This window comes from Cyprinodon tularosa, unplaced genomic scaffold (assembly GCF_016077235.1).
Source record: "Cyprinodon tularosa strain WSP-4 unplaced genomic scaffold, ASM1607723v1 ctg69, whole genome shotgun sequence".
In the NCBI taxonomy this organism is placed as follows: domain Eukaryota; kingdom Metazoa; phylum Chordata; class Actinopteri; order Cyprinodontiformes; family Cyprinodontidae; genus Cyprinodon; species Cyprinodon tularosa.
In genome coordinates this window covers 132,929-152,264 of record NW_024039440.1, presented here as the reverse complement: position 1 = coordinate 152,264, position 19,336 = coordinate 132,929, and positions in this window count along the sequence as shown.

Below are 19,336 nucleotides of genomic sequence, written 5' to 3'. Positions count from 1 at the left end.
AAATAAACTGAATTGAACTGAATTGAACAAATGCTGCTTTACAACATTTGTTCAATTCAGTTCAATTCCTAATTTTATTATACCTATTTTATTATACCTATTTTATTATTCCTATTTTATTATTCCTAATTTAGGAATTGAGAGATGATTTTACATGAACAGTCTAACAGAGTGGTGGGTAAAAAAAATAATATATCAACTGAAAAGCGGCTCTAAAATCCTTTGTGTTGTCAGTGGTTAGCAGACTGGTTTGAGGCGATAAAATAGCAATATTTGCTCACCGTACAACCATCGGCGTCGCCAGACCCCATTTACTGGGGCACGTGCCCCAGTATAAATGAGCTGTGCCCCAGTATAAATCTCAGGAATATTTACAACAGTGATACATTTTTTTAATGCATCAATTTAGATAATTCCAACAGGAGGAGACGTATATTTCTACTCAAATGCGCAGCAAGTGTGTCGTTAACTCCAAATTGAGGATGAATTAGCGCCCCCACGTCAGCGCATGTCACTGCATGAACTGCAGGTAAACTAACGCGCTGCTCTCAGCTGAGTTGGATGGGACACTGTGCGGCCGCGACACATTTTTAGTTCTGGTAACGGTTCTTACCTGTCAATTTTATTATTTTCCCAGTGAAACCACATGATTTATAGGCTACTAACTGAAAATGACTGCATTGGTTTGTAGATGGATATCAGGAAATTCCTCACACGAAGCAGAGACAGGGAAGCAGTAAAACAAGATGAGAGAGAGGGAGGTAAGGTCCCGTAATGAATTAGTGATTTAAGCAAACTAGTTACATTAGGAACGTTATAAGCAATATGATAGATATTTACATAAATATAAATTTACGTTTTTTGCTGTAGAGGATGAGAATGAAGGTGCTGGAGTAGGAAAGGGAGGAGGAGGTGAGACAGACAGGCAAGAGACAGAGGAGAGACAGGACCATGAAGGTGATGAGGGAGCAACAACCAGCGTCCACAAACAAGAAGGGGACATTAGTGACTTAGGGGGAAAGCATGATGGTCCTAAACAAGTGAAGTTGTCCCACCATCCCCAGGACAAATTTGGAGTAAAAAAAAACTTTCATTTAATTCAAAATGATTTGAAAGCTTTTCCTGGTTAAAAAAGAAAGCCTTGTCATCAAGGATATGCAGTGTGTTTTCAACTTGCTTGATAACATCATGTTCCCAACACTAACGCAGGTCATCCAGATCTCCTCACAATCCCAGTCAACAGCTGGAGTTGTGAAAGGTCATTCAGTGTGTTGAGAAGGATCCACACTTGGCTGAGGTGCACAATGGGACAAGACAGGCTCCATCATCTTGCTATTTTATCAGTTGAAAAGGAAGAAATTTCTAAGCTGAATCAGAGTCTAGTGATTGACCGCTTTGCAAAAATGAAAAATAGGAGGTACACTTTAATGCTCAAAAAATAAAAGAAAAACTTAGTTCATGTTGAGTTAAACTTTCCCCTGAACTAAAACTCTGAAACCTAGGAATTAATGATTACTTTAGAATGTGTATAAGGAAACGTTTTATTTTTTATAGCTGCAATGTTGAAAATGTTCATGTATGTTAAAACAAATATGCTCTTACACTCATTAATATCTCAACTGGCAAATACAGAATCATGCAGGAACTGTTGGTTTAATCTGGGCATTATCTACTGTATGCTGTAGATAATTCTTTTCAATATAGTGTCCTGTTACTCACCTATAATATGTTACTCCCTCATCGACCCCCCTTTTGAGAAACAATCTCTTAATTCAAGTATCCATTGCCTCATTCTGACATACCGGCAGTATAAAACCATGCATGGCAATTTAAATAGCCTGATTAACTGGCAGTATATCTATTACTTATCACTATGCTTATTATTGAAAAGATTTTGTATTGCTTTTTTGGTGAATTTATTTTTTTGATTGTAAAATTAATTCAAATTAAGAGGCAAGGCTTGATTAAGAAAAAGCAAGTGTAGGGAGGAAGGCTCTTGCAGCTTTTGCACTGGTTAATTTGGGTAATTGAACAGTCTTTAAGGATAACGAGTGCCACGAGGTTGCAGCCAGAATGAACTCCTTTTATAAGTAAAGCTTTGGCAAACACACACGCTCACACACTTACACACCAAGCCGAACCACTTTCATCAAATTAAAGTAACTCTAGTGCCCCTGGGCCTTTGTTGTTTGTTTCTTCTTGGACTCTTCTCCTCAATGTCGTTCAGAGGTCTCCCTGCCCTGTTCAGTTGCCAATATGATGCTGCTATAGGTTTAGTTTCTAGCACCGGGCACTTTCAAGAAATAGAAAATTGTTCCTTGTCTCCATCTTCGTGTAACTCATCACTGAATGCATCCCAAATCCTTGAAGTGTGAAATATCCCACACAAGAAAACAGCTGTAACATATCATCTCTCAGAGTGCACTTTAACCCGCCTCCGCAGACTATCAGTCTAAAAAAGAAAATATGAAGAAATCCTGCAGCTTTCCTGCCTTTGATGCAAAACAGCTCAACATATCTCACCTCTTTAGATGTACTTTATATTAATAATTTATTCAGTGGAACAGTTTGCATCCAAGAATGTCATTTTATACTATTTTGAATGTGCTGGTGAAGACCGACAAGTGCGGTGCTCCTTTTTCTCACTATGTCTGCATATTCCTCACATACAGTTGTTCTCTATAATTCAAGAGAAATATCTAATATTCATACCAAAATGAAAGCTTTTCTATAATGTAGGGTGAAAGAAGGGTAGGAATGGAACTAGGGACAAGGATAAAGGACCCAAGGCTTATGGTGAACACAAGGATGATTGTGTGGGTGTTGTGGATGGGTGACTGCTTTAATCTGTGTGTGGTTGAGTGATTTTATAATTGTGGCTTGAGATTTTGGTTTCCTTGAACTTCTTTATATTTTGTCATATTTCAACCTGAATTATCAGTACGTCTAATTCTGATTTTTATGTTACATAACTGTGAAATAGAAGGATATATCAGTGTAATAACAAAAATTTAAGAAGATATTTGAAAAATGTGACATGCATTCGTAATTTGAATAAAAGTCAAGGATGGGAGAATTGCAATGTTAGGTTGCATCAAGCAAAAAAAGAAATGCACATGACTTTATGTATTCTTTTTTTCTAAAAAGTCTTAAAAAACGTACATCTTTTTCTTCCTTTTTGTAAATGTGAATTATTAGCCTTGCTGCCATATAAAATCCTTACAATTTGCATTGTTGTTTGCTTTGTAAAGTGGCAGAATTCAGGCAAGTTCAAACTGTACCATTGCTTTTGGAAGAGGATTTAAAGCAACAGTTAACACTTGTTAAGTTCTAGCACCAAGGGGCGTTGGAGCTGTAACTTCCTGGTCTAGGGCCCCTAAAAGCGAAGCTCCAACACTATGTCATTGCAAAATTAAAACTCCACTTTGGAGTCTAATAGCAGCAAGTGTTGCATATATGAAACCTTTTAGAGTTAGCTCTTAAGTGTTAAGTGGAGCTCAGATGCTCTTGATCAGATGACTCATTATGTGACAGCTCCAACTCTCAAGTTTCAAAGTGACGTTTTTGAGAAAGGCAGCCTGCATGGAGCATTGATACACACCAAGTGCTATATATTGAATTATAAACAAAGAATTTAATTGATCTAAAATATAATACTTCAGTCAAAGCATAAAGTGTTGCTTTAAATGTTAAAAGATTCAGTCATGTAGAGTGGTTCTGTCAGAGGTGAGTTCAAAGAGTTATCTAGGTGAAATTTTGTTCCCTCTGGTCTACTGTATGGGTTCATCCTCATAAAAGGGTAAAAAAAAAAATCTTGTTGCTAGTTCTGTTTGTTTTGTGGAAACTGGTGCAATATTAAACTGCCATGGAGAAAAATTCTATTTCTCATCATGGAAATAAGCCTCTGATGAAAAAAGAGAGATGCCAGATTGACAGCAACCCTCCCATGTTGGTGATGTAGGCCATTGCTGTCTTGCTACATCGTGTCTCAGTTGAGGGTCATATTCTCACCACTCTTTTCTACACGCCTCAGTGACTTCATCGGCTCTCCTCCACCTCCTCATCATCTGTCCATGTGTCGCCTTTTCTCTCTGTGTGTCTGAAATGTCTTATCTCTGAGTCTTTTTTCTGTCTAAGTCTACTCCTCTCCAAAAACTTTCTACTTTCTTTTCTTTAACGCATCTTGTCAAGTATACTGCCTCTCAGGAATAACTACCTCTGATTGGATCCATCATTCATTTGGATGATTTTTTTTTTTTTCTGTTCATCTGAAGTGCTGTCAGCGCTAATTAAACACAAAACCATCCGTCTTATATTAATTAACGCTTCTGGTATTACTTTTTATCCCAATCTGTTTTCAATATTAAAAGATTTCCATTCTAAGTGACATTGGGCCAAGTCAGACCAAATTATTGTAGTTTCAATGAATACTACTTAATTTTATGAAATTCAATTAATTTGTACTTGCTGTTGAGGCTGTGCAAAATAAAAACAAAATTAAAAAGTACTGTCCCCAGGGGTTTCTTTTAATTTACTGTTTATTAAGATATTTAATGGGAATTATTTGGCATCTGTAAGCATTTAGTTAAAAAAAAAGAAAAAAAAAAGATAGGGAATAGTGCCTTGAAATGCCATATGCTGTGAACTAAAGCTGTATAAATAAACTGAATTAAAATCAATATCTGCTCGTCTTAAAGTTCAGAAAGTAAGGTCGATGTAGGGAGCATGAGCTATTTTTCAAATTCAATTAGTAGATTAGTCAACAGGAGGCCAAATAAGTAGACGACCTACCCCAAAATGTAGGTATAACACATTTAGAGGGACGATAAAGCTTTCTGTGCCCTCTTTCATCCCTTTGACAATTTAACTTGCTCAGTGCTTGTCTGCTTAAATGTTTCTTTCTTAAGGGCTGCTTATACTCCTGCAACAGTGTGTCGCAGTGAGTTTGTCACAGATATCTTTGATTTATGCCCAATTTTGGGCATAAATCCTGCACTATGTGCAATGCTGTGTGGCAGGATCAAACAGGACGCAGCTGCATGGCTGATACTGCTTAGCAGATTACAGCACAATTATGCATTTTAAAACATCTGCCCGACTCACACCTAAGCCTAGTCATGTGTTGGTCATCAAAGATCTATGTTTAGCTAATCAGTTCTCGTTATCGTCATGAAAAAAAGGAGCGTCAACAAAATTATTTTGTCATCTTCATCGTTGACGAAAACAACACTGGTATAAACTAAGTATACAGCAAAAATTGAAATAAACAAGTTCTCAATGTGCTCCTTGGACTAATCCAATCCAGTAGTAAACAAAAACCTGAAGTAAATTTCGACCTGTTAAAACAAGGCAGGACAAGCAGCGGTGCACATTTAAATGTGTGTCCCAAGAATAATAATAATAGAACAACAAAAAAAAACAAAAACGTACAGCCCTATAACACTGAGTATGCTGTAGTTGACCACTGCCCAGTGATATGACAACACAAAGTTCACAAAAATTATCAGAGCAGCAAAATTCTTCGGTTTTGGTGAGATGAAGCAAAATGTTTTACAAAGTCTTCCATATTTGTGAAAGCTGTTCCACCCCAGGGGGAGGAAGCACTCAACCTTGAGCTGAAGTGAGAAAAACTCTGAGGAGAGTCAACTCAAGAAACGCCCCAGGGACTGATAATATACCTGGGTGGGTATATTATGTGCTTCAAAAGGCTGGTTAAAGAACCACCATCATCCCACAACATCTGATAGGAAGACTATAACAGCTGGGCTTTAATACACCACTCTGCAATTGGCTTTTAGACTTTTAGACAAACAGACCTCAGTCAGTCCAGGTAAGACAGAACACCTCTGATGTCATCACCCTAAGCACAGGCTCCCCTCAGGGCTGCGCCCTGAGCCCCCTGCTGTTCAACCTGATGACACATGCCTGCATCCCCAGGTCCACCGTCAAAATGTGAAGTTTGCAGACGACACCATGGTTGTGGGCCTCATCAGAGATGACAAAGAACAGAACTACAGAGAGGAGGTGGAGCAGCTGGTGGACTGGTGCAGGGACAACAACCTGATCCTGAATGTGGAGAAAACAAAGGATATCATTGTTGACTTCAGGAAGAATCAGCCGACACACTCCACAGCTTATCAACAGCTCAGCTGTAGAGTCAGCAGCACCAGGTTCCTAGGGGTGCAAATCACAGACACCATCACCTGGACTGTAAACACCACCTCACTGGTCAAAAGGGCACAAAAGCACATCCTCATCCAGAAGAGGATGAGGAGAGCCCACATGCCCCCACCCATCCTCACCACCTTCTACAGAAGCACCATAGAGAGCGTTCTGACTAGCTGTCTCACTATATGGTGTGGAGGCTGCAGCGCCTCAGACTGGAAGAAAGTGTGGTGAGTAGTGAGAACTGCAGAGAGGATCATCGGGGCTCTCCTAACCTCCATAAAAGACATTTATCCCAGCGCAGCGTGTCTCGAGCCCATAACATTATCAATATCCCCTCACACCGCCACCATGCACTGATCTCTCTGCTGGCCTGTGGTCAGAGGCTGTGCAGCACTCAATGCAGTTCCAGCAGATTCAATAACAGCAAAAACTCTAAATCATGTCACAGACTGTGCATCAAACTGACCATATCAATGCGTTTTTTTTACCATGTATTTTTTTCCTCCCTCAATGTTTACATTTGATCACTGCAGCACTGTAAGAAATGGAAATGTCATGAGAGTATATTACAAAACGAAATTTCGTTATTTATACAAAATGACAGTAAACTGAGACCTGAATCTTCAAAGTCACATAAAAGTCTGCTTCCTATCAACTAAAGAACATATCAAGGATTAAAGGACTGATGTTTTAACAGGACCTTAATTAACTAATTATTGCTTTTATCATCAGTAAAATAAATTTTTTGCAACAATTTGATCAGTCAGCTGCAGTTAATCCAGAAAGTAGAGCACATCACCCCTGTGCTAAAACCTTACTTTTGTTACCCTTTAAATTACTGAATGATTTTGCACCAAAATATATTACGAACTTGTCAGTGTTTCAACTGCCCAGACCTTTCAGGACTTTTAGTTCTAATGTTTCACTAATCCAGATTAAACTTCCATAAAACTGTCAAAATGCTGGAGAGTTGTTTTCTTTCATTTTGTTTCAATCATTTCATCTTTTTTCATCTTATTTTAATTATTCAGTTTTATTCTGTTTAATTATTTGTGTTGCTGTTATGCCACCACAATGTACTTTTGTTTTTCTTTTTATGTACTGCACTTTAAATGGTCATGTTACTGTAATGTGCTATATAAATACATTTTCCTTCTCTAGACAACAAAAAACTATATTTAAAGAACTGGAAAACAAGAAAGCAAGTCTAAATAAAAAAAATATAAGGTCCCTTTTATAATTGATTAAGAGCATACTAGAATGGTAACAAGTCAGACTGAATGAGGCTTTCAGTAGGTGACACACTTAGGGTTGCCAACGTTTGAGGTGAGCTTGGAGGGAGATTTTGTTGCAGTGAAACATGGAGTGGTGCAGCTGCAGGTTCTTTAATCAAAGGTTGCCGTATGTTGTTGTAGTTGTCGTAGGGCTCAGCAAGTGTGGACTCAATTGTAAGACCTAACACAGTGGAGTTCAAGGTTCTTTAATTCACTGGGGCCCAAAAACAAGCAGGGTCAAAAAAGTACTAGAAAGATAGATTCAAATTCAAATAAAGGCTGGAATGCTTGTCTCAAAGAAGAAAGACGATCTGGCAAAGGAAGCTACAGGACTGAGAAATAAATAGGCCAACAAAGAAAGGAGGATCACCAGCTGCAGGTGAATGACATTAACCCCCAGATTCCACATACTCCGTCAGCGCTCCGCTCCCCTCCGCCCCGCTGACGTACGTCGTGCGGAGCGCTTGTCTTTCATGGAAATCAATGAGAGCTGTTCCACATCCACCGCTACTCCTCCGCACGTCTCCGTCCACGTACGTCTTCTCCGTCCGTCACCGACAAATTACGGAGCCGAGCTATTTTTTGCTCCGCTCCGGTCCGGCCAGGTCAAGATCCGCAATTGCAATCGCACCAAACAGGAAAAAGAACATCGACAAATTCCGGTTCGTCAAATTAAAATATAGTAGCAACAGATTGGTGACTAGAAATTATAGCACAATTCTTATAAATATCTAAAAAAAAAAAGAAAAAAACTAACACCGTTTATTTAAATGATTGGATCCAAACTATTGGTTATTCACCAACGAGGAAGCAGATTTCTCATCTCCATCAAAATATTTATTTTATACCGAGGGACTTAAAGTTTAATCAAATCCATTCAAAAGAAACTTCTTATTACAGGAATGAAAAGAGATGCTGAGTTGTAGAGAACAAGTTTATAAAAAAAAAAAAAGCAGTATTGAATTATCCTTATCTCTGTTACAAAAATCTACAAAAATATATATATATATATATTTGGGCAGAAACTGAACATATGCTGGATGATGGTGGGATTTTTTTAATATGTCATATTAAATTAAGCGCTCACAGGGTTCATACAGGAATGAGTGACTCTAATTTAATGCTATTTTAATGCTATTAGAAATTATTTTAATACCATCAACAAGAACCATGTACACAAGTTATTAGTGTACATGAAATATGAAGGAGCTGTAAGCAGAGTTCCGTGACTCCTGTATGTATGTAAACACACACACACACACATATATATACGTATATATATTCTCTAGCTTTTTCTCCGCCTCGAGCTTCCTTTCCGAACATACGGCTTTATAAACAGTTCCACGCAAATTAATAGCGATATAATATATCTGACGAAATTGTTTTTAGAAGCATTTTTATTAAAGAATCATAAATGCAACGATAAACATATTTAATTAATTTTAGTGCCAATTAAGGCCTTGATTAAAAAAAGAATTATGAATTGTAATTATTTTTAATGATCCGCGGAAACCCTGGTTCATCTGGCGCATGCCCTCTACGATCTCCAAGGGACTCAGAGCGGAGGGGACGGAGCAACAGCGGCGGCTGTAGGCTTTGCTTTGTGCAGGCGGTCTGGAGCGCAGCGGGGCGGAGCGGAGCGGAGCGCAGACGGAGTATGTGGGATTTCGGGGTAATGTGGGGCAGATCCTAATTGCAAGAAGGAACTCAGGGAGTGAAGTTGCCTTAAATGAGATAAGAAATTAATACAAAATAAAGCAGGAAGTGAAAATAAATGGTAACACAAGTGAACTTAATTAGTCACAACTGCCCCTGAAAATAGTAAATAAGCATGGGAACATTTTACAATTTGATATAAAAAAAATTATTTAAAATTGATTGATGATGGAACATCATGTAAACATTTAAAAGTTCAAGACTGAGCCCTTTGGAAACAAATAATTAAAATCTCAAGATTAAAACAACAGGAAACATACAATCTTTGCCACCGGCTTTGGAAATGGAAAGCCTTCAATACTGAAAATAATGTACTAAATACAAAAATTAGATTAAAACTGAATCCTTCTAAGAGATCTTGAATTTAACTGTTAATTTATCAGCTCATTTAAATTGTTGCTGGACTGAATCCAATTTACGGTTTTTGATTTGGAGCACAAAACTCTCTGGCTGACAGATAAAGTTCACAACCACACAATGTCAGTAGCTGTCATGCATCACATGTTGGAGCTATCCTACCTGCCTGTCATTCTAACACTCTGTTTAAGTATCATGTCAAAGTCTGGGGAGTCACTGAGTCAGTGAAATATCTTTGAGGTTAGATTTTAAATCCAAAGAATGCACCATAGCTTGAAAGCCCCCGTCCTCAATCACTGTCAACAGTTAAAAATACTTTGCAATTGAAGCAAGAATGAAGTTTGCAATTAGCCTCCCCTTTTCCAAGTTAGAGGGGAGCTTTGACACTCACACTGGCATGATTCTTTGGTTGTCTCTTGAGCCTTGCTCCCCTTTGCTTTTTTACAATCCTGATGATTTTCATCTAAATTTCTCGACATGTGAAACAAATTTTTCCTTTTAAATAGGCAACTTAGGTATGTCTCTGAGCATGATTTGTCTTCTCTTTAAACACATTATTCATAATAGCTCAGTCTATTTCACACACAATGCACACTAAGGGCCGGATCTATCAAAGGTTTGCGTGTATAAAAACGTGAGCTATTTCACTGAGCACGCTAAAAAATGTACAAACTGATCTATCAACAGCGTGCTAAAAGGATTTGGTCTTTAAAACGTGCTAAATAGCACCTCTTATCCATTTAGTACTTTTTCTGCAATGAATATGCAATATGGGGCATTTACACGCAAAAGTGCGTCTTGTGGGAGGAGAACATGTAACTATTAATTTAGCACTCGCAAAGTGATTTATTAAACCTGAAAGCAATTTTGCTAACGGTATCTGACTCTATATTTAACACGTTTCAAAAGAAGGTGCAAATGGTCTATATGCGTAATTGCGCACACATGGCAGCGGTTATTGTCGCAAGAAGGAGACATCGAAATGAAGCAAGGAGACGCAGAAAACGCATTTTTTCACTCCGTGTGAATATTTTTGGAATGAACGAGGAAACGATCATCAAAACATATCGTTTATCCAGCATTGCCATTTTGGAGCTGTTGGGGGAACTCTGAAGGGATTTGGAGCCAGCCACAAGGAGGACCCACGCAATACCAGATATCACAAAACTCCTTGCAACATTGCACTTTTTTGCATCTGGGTCATTCCAGTGTACGGTTGCAGCGAGAGCTGGGATCTCCCAATCTCGTTTTTCAGAAGTGCTGTCCGACGTTCTAAATGCCATGTCGCCCTGACGCCCTATCGGAGAATCCCGACCTGCCAATGCTGCGGGGATGCGCGCAGTCATCTTATCCACAGTCACTTCTTGTGAGCCATTTGGTATGTGCATTTTTCTACAGGCCAATACAAAACACCTGTTTTTTTTTTTTGTTTTTTTTGGAGGGGGTGGGGGTGTCACTGTAAGATTAAAATTTCTTCATGCACTAGTTTGCACAAACTACAAACTACTTTGCCGCAAACCACAAAAGCTCAGCCTTTATTTTAGTCACACATCTAAAGATAAACAGGGCTGCATGGTGAGTGCAATGTGTAGCACTCTTGCCTTGCAGCAAGAAGGTTCTAGGTTCGATTCCCGGACCGGGGTCTTTCTGCATGTAATTTGCATGTTCTCCTTGAGCATGCGTGGGCTCTGTCTGTGTACTCTGGCTTCCTCCCAAAGTCCAAAAATATGACTGTTAAGTTAACTGACTCCTCTAAATTGTCCTTAGGTGTAATTGTGTGTTTCTGCCTTGCCCTGCAACAGACTGGTGACCTCTCCAGGGTGTACCCCGCCTCTCGCATGTAGACTGCTGGAAATAGGCACCAACCTCACTGCAACCCTGACAGGACTTAGCAGGAAAAGATGGATGGATATAAAGATGAATTTTGGAAATCTTTATCCAGTTTAAAACATACAGCCCCAGTTAATTGCCAGACCGGAAAAAAGATCCATTCTTTAACATCAAATGCTTCCACAATTTTACATGTATATACAGGTGCTGGTCATAAAATTAGAATATCATGAAAAAGTAGATTGATTTCAGTAATTCCATTTAAAAAGTGAAACTTGTATATTATATTCATACATTACATACAAACTCATATATTTCAGATGTTTATTTTGTTTAATTTTGATGATTACAAATGACAACAAATGAAAATCTCAAATTCATCATATCAGAAAATTAGAATATTGTTAAAAGGTTCAAAATTGATGGCCCCTGGTGCCACACTCTAATCAGCTAATTAACTCAAACCACCTGCAAAAGCCTTTAAATGGTCTTTCAGTCTAGTTCTATAGGCTACACAATCATGGGGAAGACTGCTGACTTGACAGTTGTCCAAAAGACGACCATCGACACCTTGCACAAGGAGGGCAAGACACAAAAGGTCATCGCTAAAGAGGCTGGCTGTTCACAGAGCTCAGTGTCCAAGCACATTAATAGAGAGGCGAAGGGAAGGAAAAGATGTGGTCGAAAAAAGTGTACAAGCAAGAGAGATAACCGCACCCTGGAGAGGATTGTGAAACAAAACCCCTTCAAAAATGTGGGGGAGATTCACAAAGAGTGGACTGCAGCTGGAGTGAGTGCTTCAAGAACCACCACACACAGACGTATGAAAGACATGGGTTTCTGCTGTCACATTCCTTGTGTCAAGCCACTATGAACCACAGACAGCGTCAGAAGCGTCTTGCCTGGGCTAAAGAGAAACAGGACTGGACTGCTGGTGAGTGGTCCAAAGTCATGTTCTCTGATGAAAGTAAATTTTGCATTTCCTTTGGAAATCAAGGTCCCAGAGTCTGGAGGAAAAGAAGAGAGGCACTTCATCCACGTTGCTTGAAGTCCAGTGTAAAGTTTCCACAGTCAGTGATGGTTTGGGGTGCCATGTCATCTGCTGGTGTTGGTCCATTGTGTTTTCTGAGGTCCAGGGTCAACGCAGCCACATACCAGGAAGTTTTAGAGCACTTCATGCTTCCTGCAGCTGACCAACTTTTTGGAGATGCAGATCTCATTTTCCAACAGGACTTGGCACCTGCACACAGTGCCAAAGCTACCAGTACCTGGTTGAAGGACCATGGTATCCCTGTTCTTAATTGGCCAGCAAACTCTCCTGACCTTAACCCCATAGAAAATCTATGGGGTATTGTGAAGAAGAAGATGCAATACACCAGACCCAACAATTCAGAAGAGCTAAAAGCCACTATTAGAGCAACCTGGGCTATCATAACACCTGAGCAGTGCCACAGACTGATCGACTCCATGCCACGCCGCATTGCTGCAGTAATACAGGCCAAAGGAGGCCCAACTAAATACTGAGTGCTGTACATGCTCATACTTTTCATGTTCATACTTTTCAGTTGGCCAACATTTCTATAAATCCTTTGTTTTTATTGGTCTTCAGTAATATTCTAATTTTCTGATATGATGAATTTGAGATTTTCATTTGTTGTCATTTGTAATCATCAAAATTAAACAAAATAAACATCTGAAATATATGAGTTTGTATGTAATGTATGAATATAATATACAAGTTTCACTTTTTAAATGGAATTACTGAAATCAATCTACTTTTTCATGATATTCTAATTTTATGACCAGCACCTGTATATCCAGATATCCCCTTCTGCAAAATGTCCACAGCTGTATAATATTTATTCTTCAGATGCACAGTATTTACACTATAAAAATACTGCAGAGTGCAGTATTTCATTAGTTTTCTTTTCTTTTTACTCTTTCACTTATTCTGTTATTTTCATATACTTTTTAAGGTCCACATTAGTCCACTTTTGCTATAATCTTTTGCTGCTGTAACATCACAAATTGTCCATTGTGGGACAATAAAGCGATATTCTATTCTATTCTTTTCTATTCTCACAAAAGTAATCTGTGTAGCTTTAAAAATGTGTGCTGGTTTGTCTGTGTTTTATCTTCACCATAGGTTCATAGTCTGTTATCACATGGTGGAAATTTTGAAATTAGGGCCACATTAACCATTTTTAACTTCCCATTTATCACCCAGCCAAAAATAGATTATTGTAATTATTAGAAGCCAAAAACTTCACAAACTATCAAAGGCACAGATTTGAAGGGAATAACTAGAGAACATTTAAAACGATAAATGCTGGCTGAGGCTGAAAGAAAGCAGGTTATGCTCACACTCTTAGTGTTTTTTCATGTCGCCCAGGTAACCTCAGGCTACCAATTTTGATAGAAAAGCTTGTGTTATCATGAAAATACAGCATGAGTGGGAAAATTTCAAGTAGTCACTTTGATTATAGATGTAAATAGCAGCATTAGATGCAGGGGAAAGTTGAGCTTTGAAATTAATCAAGTTGAAACTGAGAAGATCTCAATGAGGTTGTTGTTTAAGAGGAATGAAATTCTGACCTGAGGCCAGTCTATTCTACAAGACAAAGTGAGAGGCATTTAGCTTATATTTGATGCCCTTCTAAGAAAAGATAAGAATCTGCCAAAAAAAAGTCCTGTCTGGATGATGACCTAAATTAAGCGACGCACCCCATCTTTTTCTCGTATTTTCTTCCCCTGACTTTCTCTTTCTCCACTATTCTTTCTTTGGTTCACTTTTTAACTTCAGTCTTCATGCTGGTCACTGCTGTTTGTCTCAAAGCGTATTTTATATTCAGAATTGCTCTTCTCCCTCTGGGCTAAAGAGTCTACTTGTTGGTTTGTTGAATTTTCTGTCTGTGAAGAGAAAAAGAGACTACTCAGTGATGGGTGTCAGATGGACAAATGTCTAGCTTGTTAGTAGACTGTGGGATGTGGCTGTCTGGCCGTGTGTGAGAGACTGCTACGTAACGATAACAGCACAGGAAGCGTTGCCACAGCAACAAAGGAGACAGGAAACAGCCTTGAGAGATGCAGAAAAATACATGGCTAAAATACTGAGGCTTGCAGTGTTGGCATTTGAAAAAGTGAGAGCTGCTATGATTGTACCCACCATCTTTAAAATCCTGGGTTTAATATTTGCTGTCTCTGCCAGGTGTATGATTATAAATGGTAGATTTAGGCTAAATAATATATTAAAATTTCACCTGTATTGGCCCAAATAATTATAAAAACAACAACACACTTATACAATAAACATTGATAATGCAAAAACTCTTCCAAAACATACATTAATTATATACTCTTTCTTTGTCAAAGATTTTGTGGCCTGATGGCTTTTATTTGCAAGGAAATGGGGAAAGAGAGAAGGGGGTGGTTGTGACGGTGGTCCAGTGGGGAGGGCCGCGGGGGGGTGGGGGGTTATGGCATGCAGCAACTGTCCCAAGTTAGATATTGAGCCCTGGCTGGAATAAGGCCTCTATATCCGGGGCTGTACATCTCAATAAACAGTTTTTTGCTATCTGATCTTGTCTCGCTGAATTCTTTGTCCTCTATTTTTGTTCGCTATATTCTGTTTTTCTTTTTCATGAAACCTTTATCTGATCTGTTCCTTTTTGGCTGAGACACCATCCTGGAGATAAATATCAGCTGTCATCAGCACCTTTATTTATAGATGTTGGAGCTTGGTTTGTTTTTCAGTGTAGTACTGTTTCTCTTATCTCTTACTGTTTCTAACTTTAGGTGGTCTCTTTCATCCTCTGACATGGGAGCTGACTCTAGAGCTCTTCTGCATGGCTGTGTGTTTCTTAGACAGGGCAGCCTGTGGAATAGGTTTATAGTTGCCTATGTATTTCTCCTTCTGTCTCCTTCAACCCCAGTCGGCTTTGGCAGATGGTCTCTCACACTGAGCCTGGTTCTGCTAAATGTTTGCTTCTGTTAAAAGGCAGTTTTCCTCTCCACTGTTGCTGCGTGCATGCTTGGTGTAAGGGATTTCTGAAGAGTGAATGTGATCAGATGTCTTTCTTTATATAGAACATTTTAAACCAATGTGACTGTATGATCTGGTTGAATTGTGTCTGTAAAGCACCTTGAGATAACATATGTTGTGAATTGGTCACTTTTATGATTAACTTTGCATGTGCAAGAACTTCCTATCTGCTCGTCTGCTCCTTAAGGGTAAGGGTAGCTCTGTGCTCAAAGCTGAAAAACGATTGCCCACTTTACCGTTAAGATTCTTTCAGCAATCCAGAGAAAACTGTTGTTTATCACCTCTTTAAAATGTTAAAAGAAATCCTCACTAGAAATAAAGGATGATGAAACTAGAGATGTTTTTTTTTTCAGTGCTTTGATCCTTTTATCTTATATCCTCCTGTGTTTTTAAGCCGGAGTTCACAATAAACATGCAGTTTTCTTCATAAATAGAGGCCTCCTATTCAACACGTGTTTAATATACCGTACTGTAATTCAGAATTAATGTCATAGCTGCTTTGCCAAGATACACGTTTATAATAGTTTGTTGTATCAGTCACTTGCAGGTTTTTCTAAGCTCTCAAAATGCTTCAACTCAGTGTGCTTTTACAAATTGGTTGCCAGTGACGGCGACGCCTAACCCAGTGAATATAGTTTGCATAAACTGGAATAAGCTCTGCATTGATTACTTTAAAAATTAGCTAATTTTGCAACAGTGCAAATTTCTCAGCTTGCATTGTTCAAATGGACACATTCTTCTTAATAAAATTGTTTTTATTCTTTCCCTGAAAGAAATAGTGTTTTAAGAACGTGGTTTCTGGCAAGTTTTCACAGTGAAATGACTGTGTATTTTGAAAGTGTATTTTCCTTGAAATACATGCATAAAAAGGTTTTAAGATATCAGGAAATGCACGATTTTGTTTGTTCTGTAGTTTTGTTTTAGACGTAGCCTGATGTTTGAATATAGGATAGATTCAGAATCTCTTATTTGCCGTTATCTTGTGTCCGCAAGTTACTTTATAATCCATTTGATGTGATAAGACATTACTAGACTGGTCATGATAGTGGAATTGATCAAGCACAAACCATTATCCACTGAAGTTAATGCCTTTAAATGTTTTTTCTCCTCTTTTTGATGCTCTTTTAAAACTAGTGTTGTGCTTCCATTAAACACTCCTATTGTAGCTCCAGCTATTTACCAAAAAACACTATTCAGAAACATAGATGTACTACAGAGGAAGTCAGATTAAACAAAAATATAATATCTTTACCGTGTTGTCATCTGAACCTGATCTATGTGGCTAGAGTGATTGCAGCTCAGGATCAGATCAGTCATAGCGTTTGCAATAAACTCCCTCTGTCAGATTATATAAAGTAAAATCACTTCATAACTTCACCTCTCCTGAACCCGATGTTGGTAGATTAGACATAAAACCAGAAGCAGATGATAACTTTCAGTGCTAAACAGCTCAACAGTCTCAGTGTCATTGTTCACATTTTTCATTCTCCTTGCACTGATATTCATAATTCATGTTCAAATTCGCTTGTTTCAACTCTTCATGTTTTCTTGCTATGAGCTTACATTATAACAAAAGGTCAGTATTTAATGATAATCCTGCAAACAGAAGCGCACAAAAACTGTTTTTAGGGAGACAAACATTAAAAGAACTGGATGCAGTTATGCCTCAAAAATTTTATTTATCAAAACAAACCAGCTAGCATTTTAGCAAAACAACACAGAAAAAAACAATAAATTATTCAATGAAGCATAGAGTTTGGTCATTAATATATATATATATATATATATATATATAAATATATATATATATATATATATATATATATATATATATATATATATATATATATATATATATATATATATATATATAATTTTTTTTATTCAGTAAAGCAGTTTGTCTTTTTTTTGTTTTTGCTAATCCAACATCAGGAACTTTCTCTGACTGAAAAGAGCACAGCTAGCTGAATGCACAGAATTAGGAGAAGAAACATTGGAAGAAATCTGTTAATAAAGTTAGACTGATACCCTCCCTCATTATAAATAAACCACATTATTGTTTGAGGGTTTTCGTAAGGAACCGTGTAATAAAACAAAACCTTTATGTGTTAAAACAAAAGAGTAACTTTGGAGCCAACAATAGAATGTGCTATAACACTAACAGAGTGACAGACACAGGATGCACACACACATCCACACATTTTACAATGCATACATTTGCAGTTGATTTAATTATTTTACTGTTTAAATTTTGCAAGTTGATTGCAAGTTTTTTTAAATGTTAATAAATCTGACGGAACAAATTAAAAACCCCAGGTAGTCTATATATTTTTTTCTAATATCTTTTCTTCTAATCTTAGAGTAATGTTTAACCCCTTTTCATAAAATCTTAGGTTTTTCCTTTACATTTTAAATACAACACCCATAAATTAACCCAAACCAGCAGGTTTACAGATGTGTACTTACAATAAAGAAAAATGAATTTATTTGGATATGAGCTTGTAAAGATTAAGAGTATTATAGCAACATCAACATAAACTATAAGCATATAAAGTTTAATTTGAATTGGGCTATTTAGTGGTGGAAATAAGTCTATGTAAACAAATAATTCAGGAAAAAAACAACTTTTTTAAATTTGTACCTCTTAAAGTTCCATTAACGTGTGCATTTATATAGCCACAACTTTTAAGTTTTAAATTCAAAGTCTTCACTGTTTTCATCCAGTTAAAATGTGAAGCTGAAGGAGAGTTTTTTTCAAGCCACTTGGCATAAAGATGTACTTGGAACCATATTCTTATCTTGCCATCTTTTGCTTCAAGCGCTGATGTAACTTTAATGTAGACAGAAAAAAGGACTATTGCAACAGTGGATAACACAAAACTATTCCTAGAACTGCAAACAGGCTGAGCACTGCACTTTAGGACTAAATACAAAGCAATTGACAAAAAAAAAAGAAACAAAAATTAGGGATGCTATAGATTAATGACATGGGGTTCTTTAAAACATTTTTTTAAACCTAGGATTTTTTTCCGAAGTAAAACAAAACTGACTTTAAAAGTTGTATTTTCCAAAACACTCTTGGAATTAGTAAATAATTTAACAAAAATCAACAACAAATATTTAAAAAAGCCCTTACACACATCTCTATAAGGGGACTCAATATAATGCATCCCTTTTTGTGTGTCAGTCTTGCCCGGTAGAGCAATGACCTGAAACGTGACTTAGAACCAATTTTCAGCACTAGAGAATAAAATATTTATGAACCTAACAACTCAGACTAACAGCACAGGAATGTTTGTAAAACTACTGCATTGACTGGGTTACAGTGTTACAGAATAACCATTTAGAAGTCCAACTATTTTGTAGCTTTTTTTGGCAATAAAAAGTAAAGTAGCATCTGAAAGTAACATTTTCTGCTGAAATCCAGTCGGTGAATGAGTCTGTGTGTTTAAAAGTTAAAAGGTTTAAAGAGAAGCTATGAGCTTTGAACGCTTTTCAGCAAAATACATATGAATTGCTGCCCTTCTGTTTTGCCGCTGCTGAAGGGTTTGATATGTGTCTATATACACGCACCATGCACAGGCAGACCATTCACATGTCTGTAGCTGCTGCCAACTCTCACAGACTGTTCGTAACCCTCAACCTCTTAACAAAAGCATCTCTTCCTGAGCTTTTAGAGAAACACACCCACACACATTGAAGTATGGGTTGTATTTTCACCAGGAAAGTTGCTCTTAGTCATGCAGAAAGCGTCTCACCCTGAAATAATGCTAATCTACAAATAGACGTCCTGGCTATTCAGACACCTTTTCTTAAAAACTTCCTCTGTGTGGCTCTTCCTGAGTTTCCAGCTCGCTTTCCTCTGTAATGTGTTTGGGGTCTGCGGTTCACGGTTTTATCCGCCACAGCAGAATTCCGCTTAGCAGACCGGAATGCCAGGAAAGAAAAT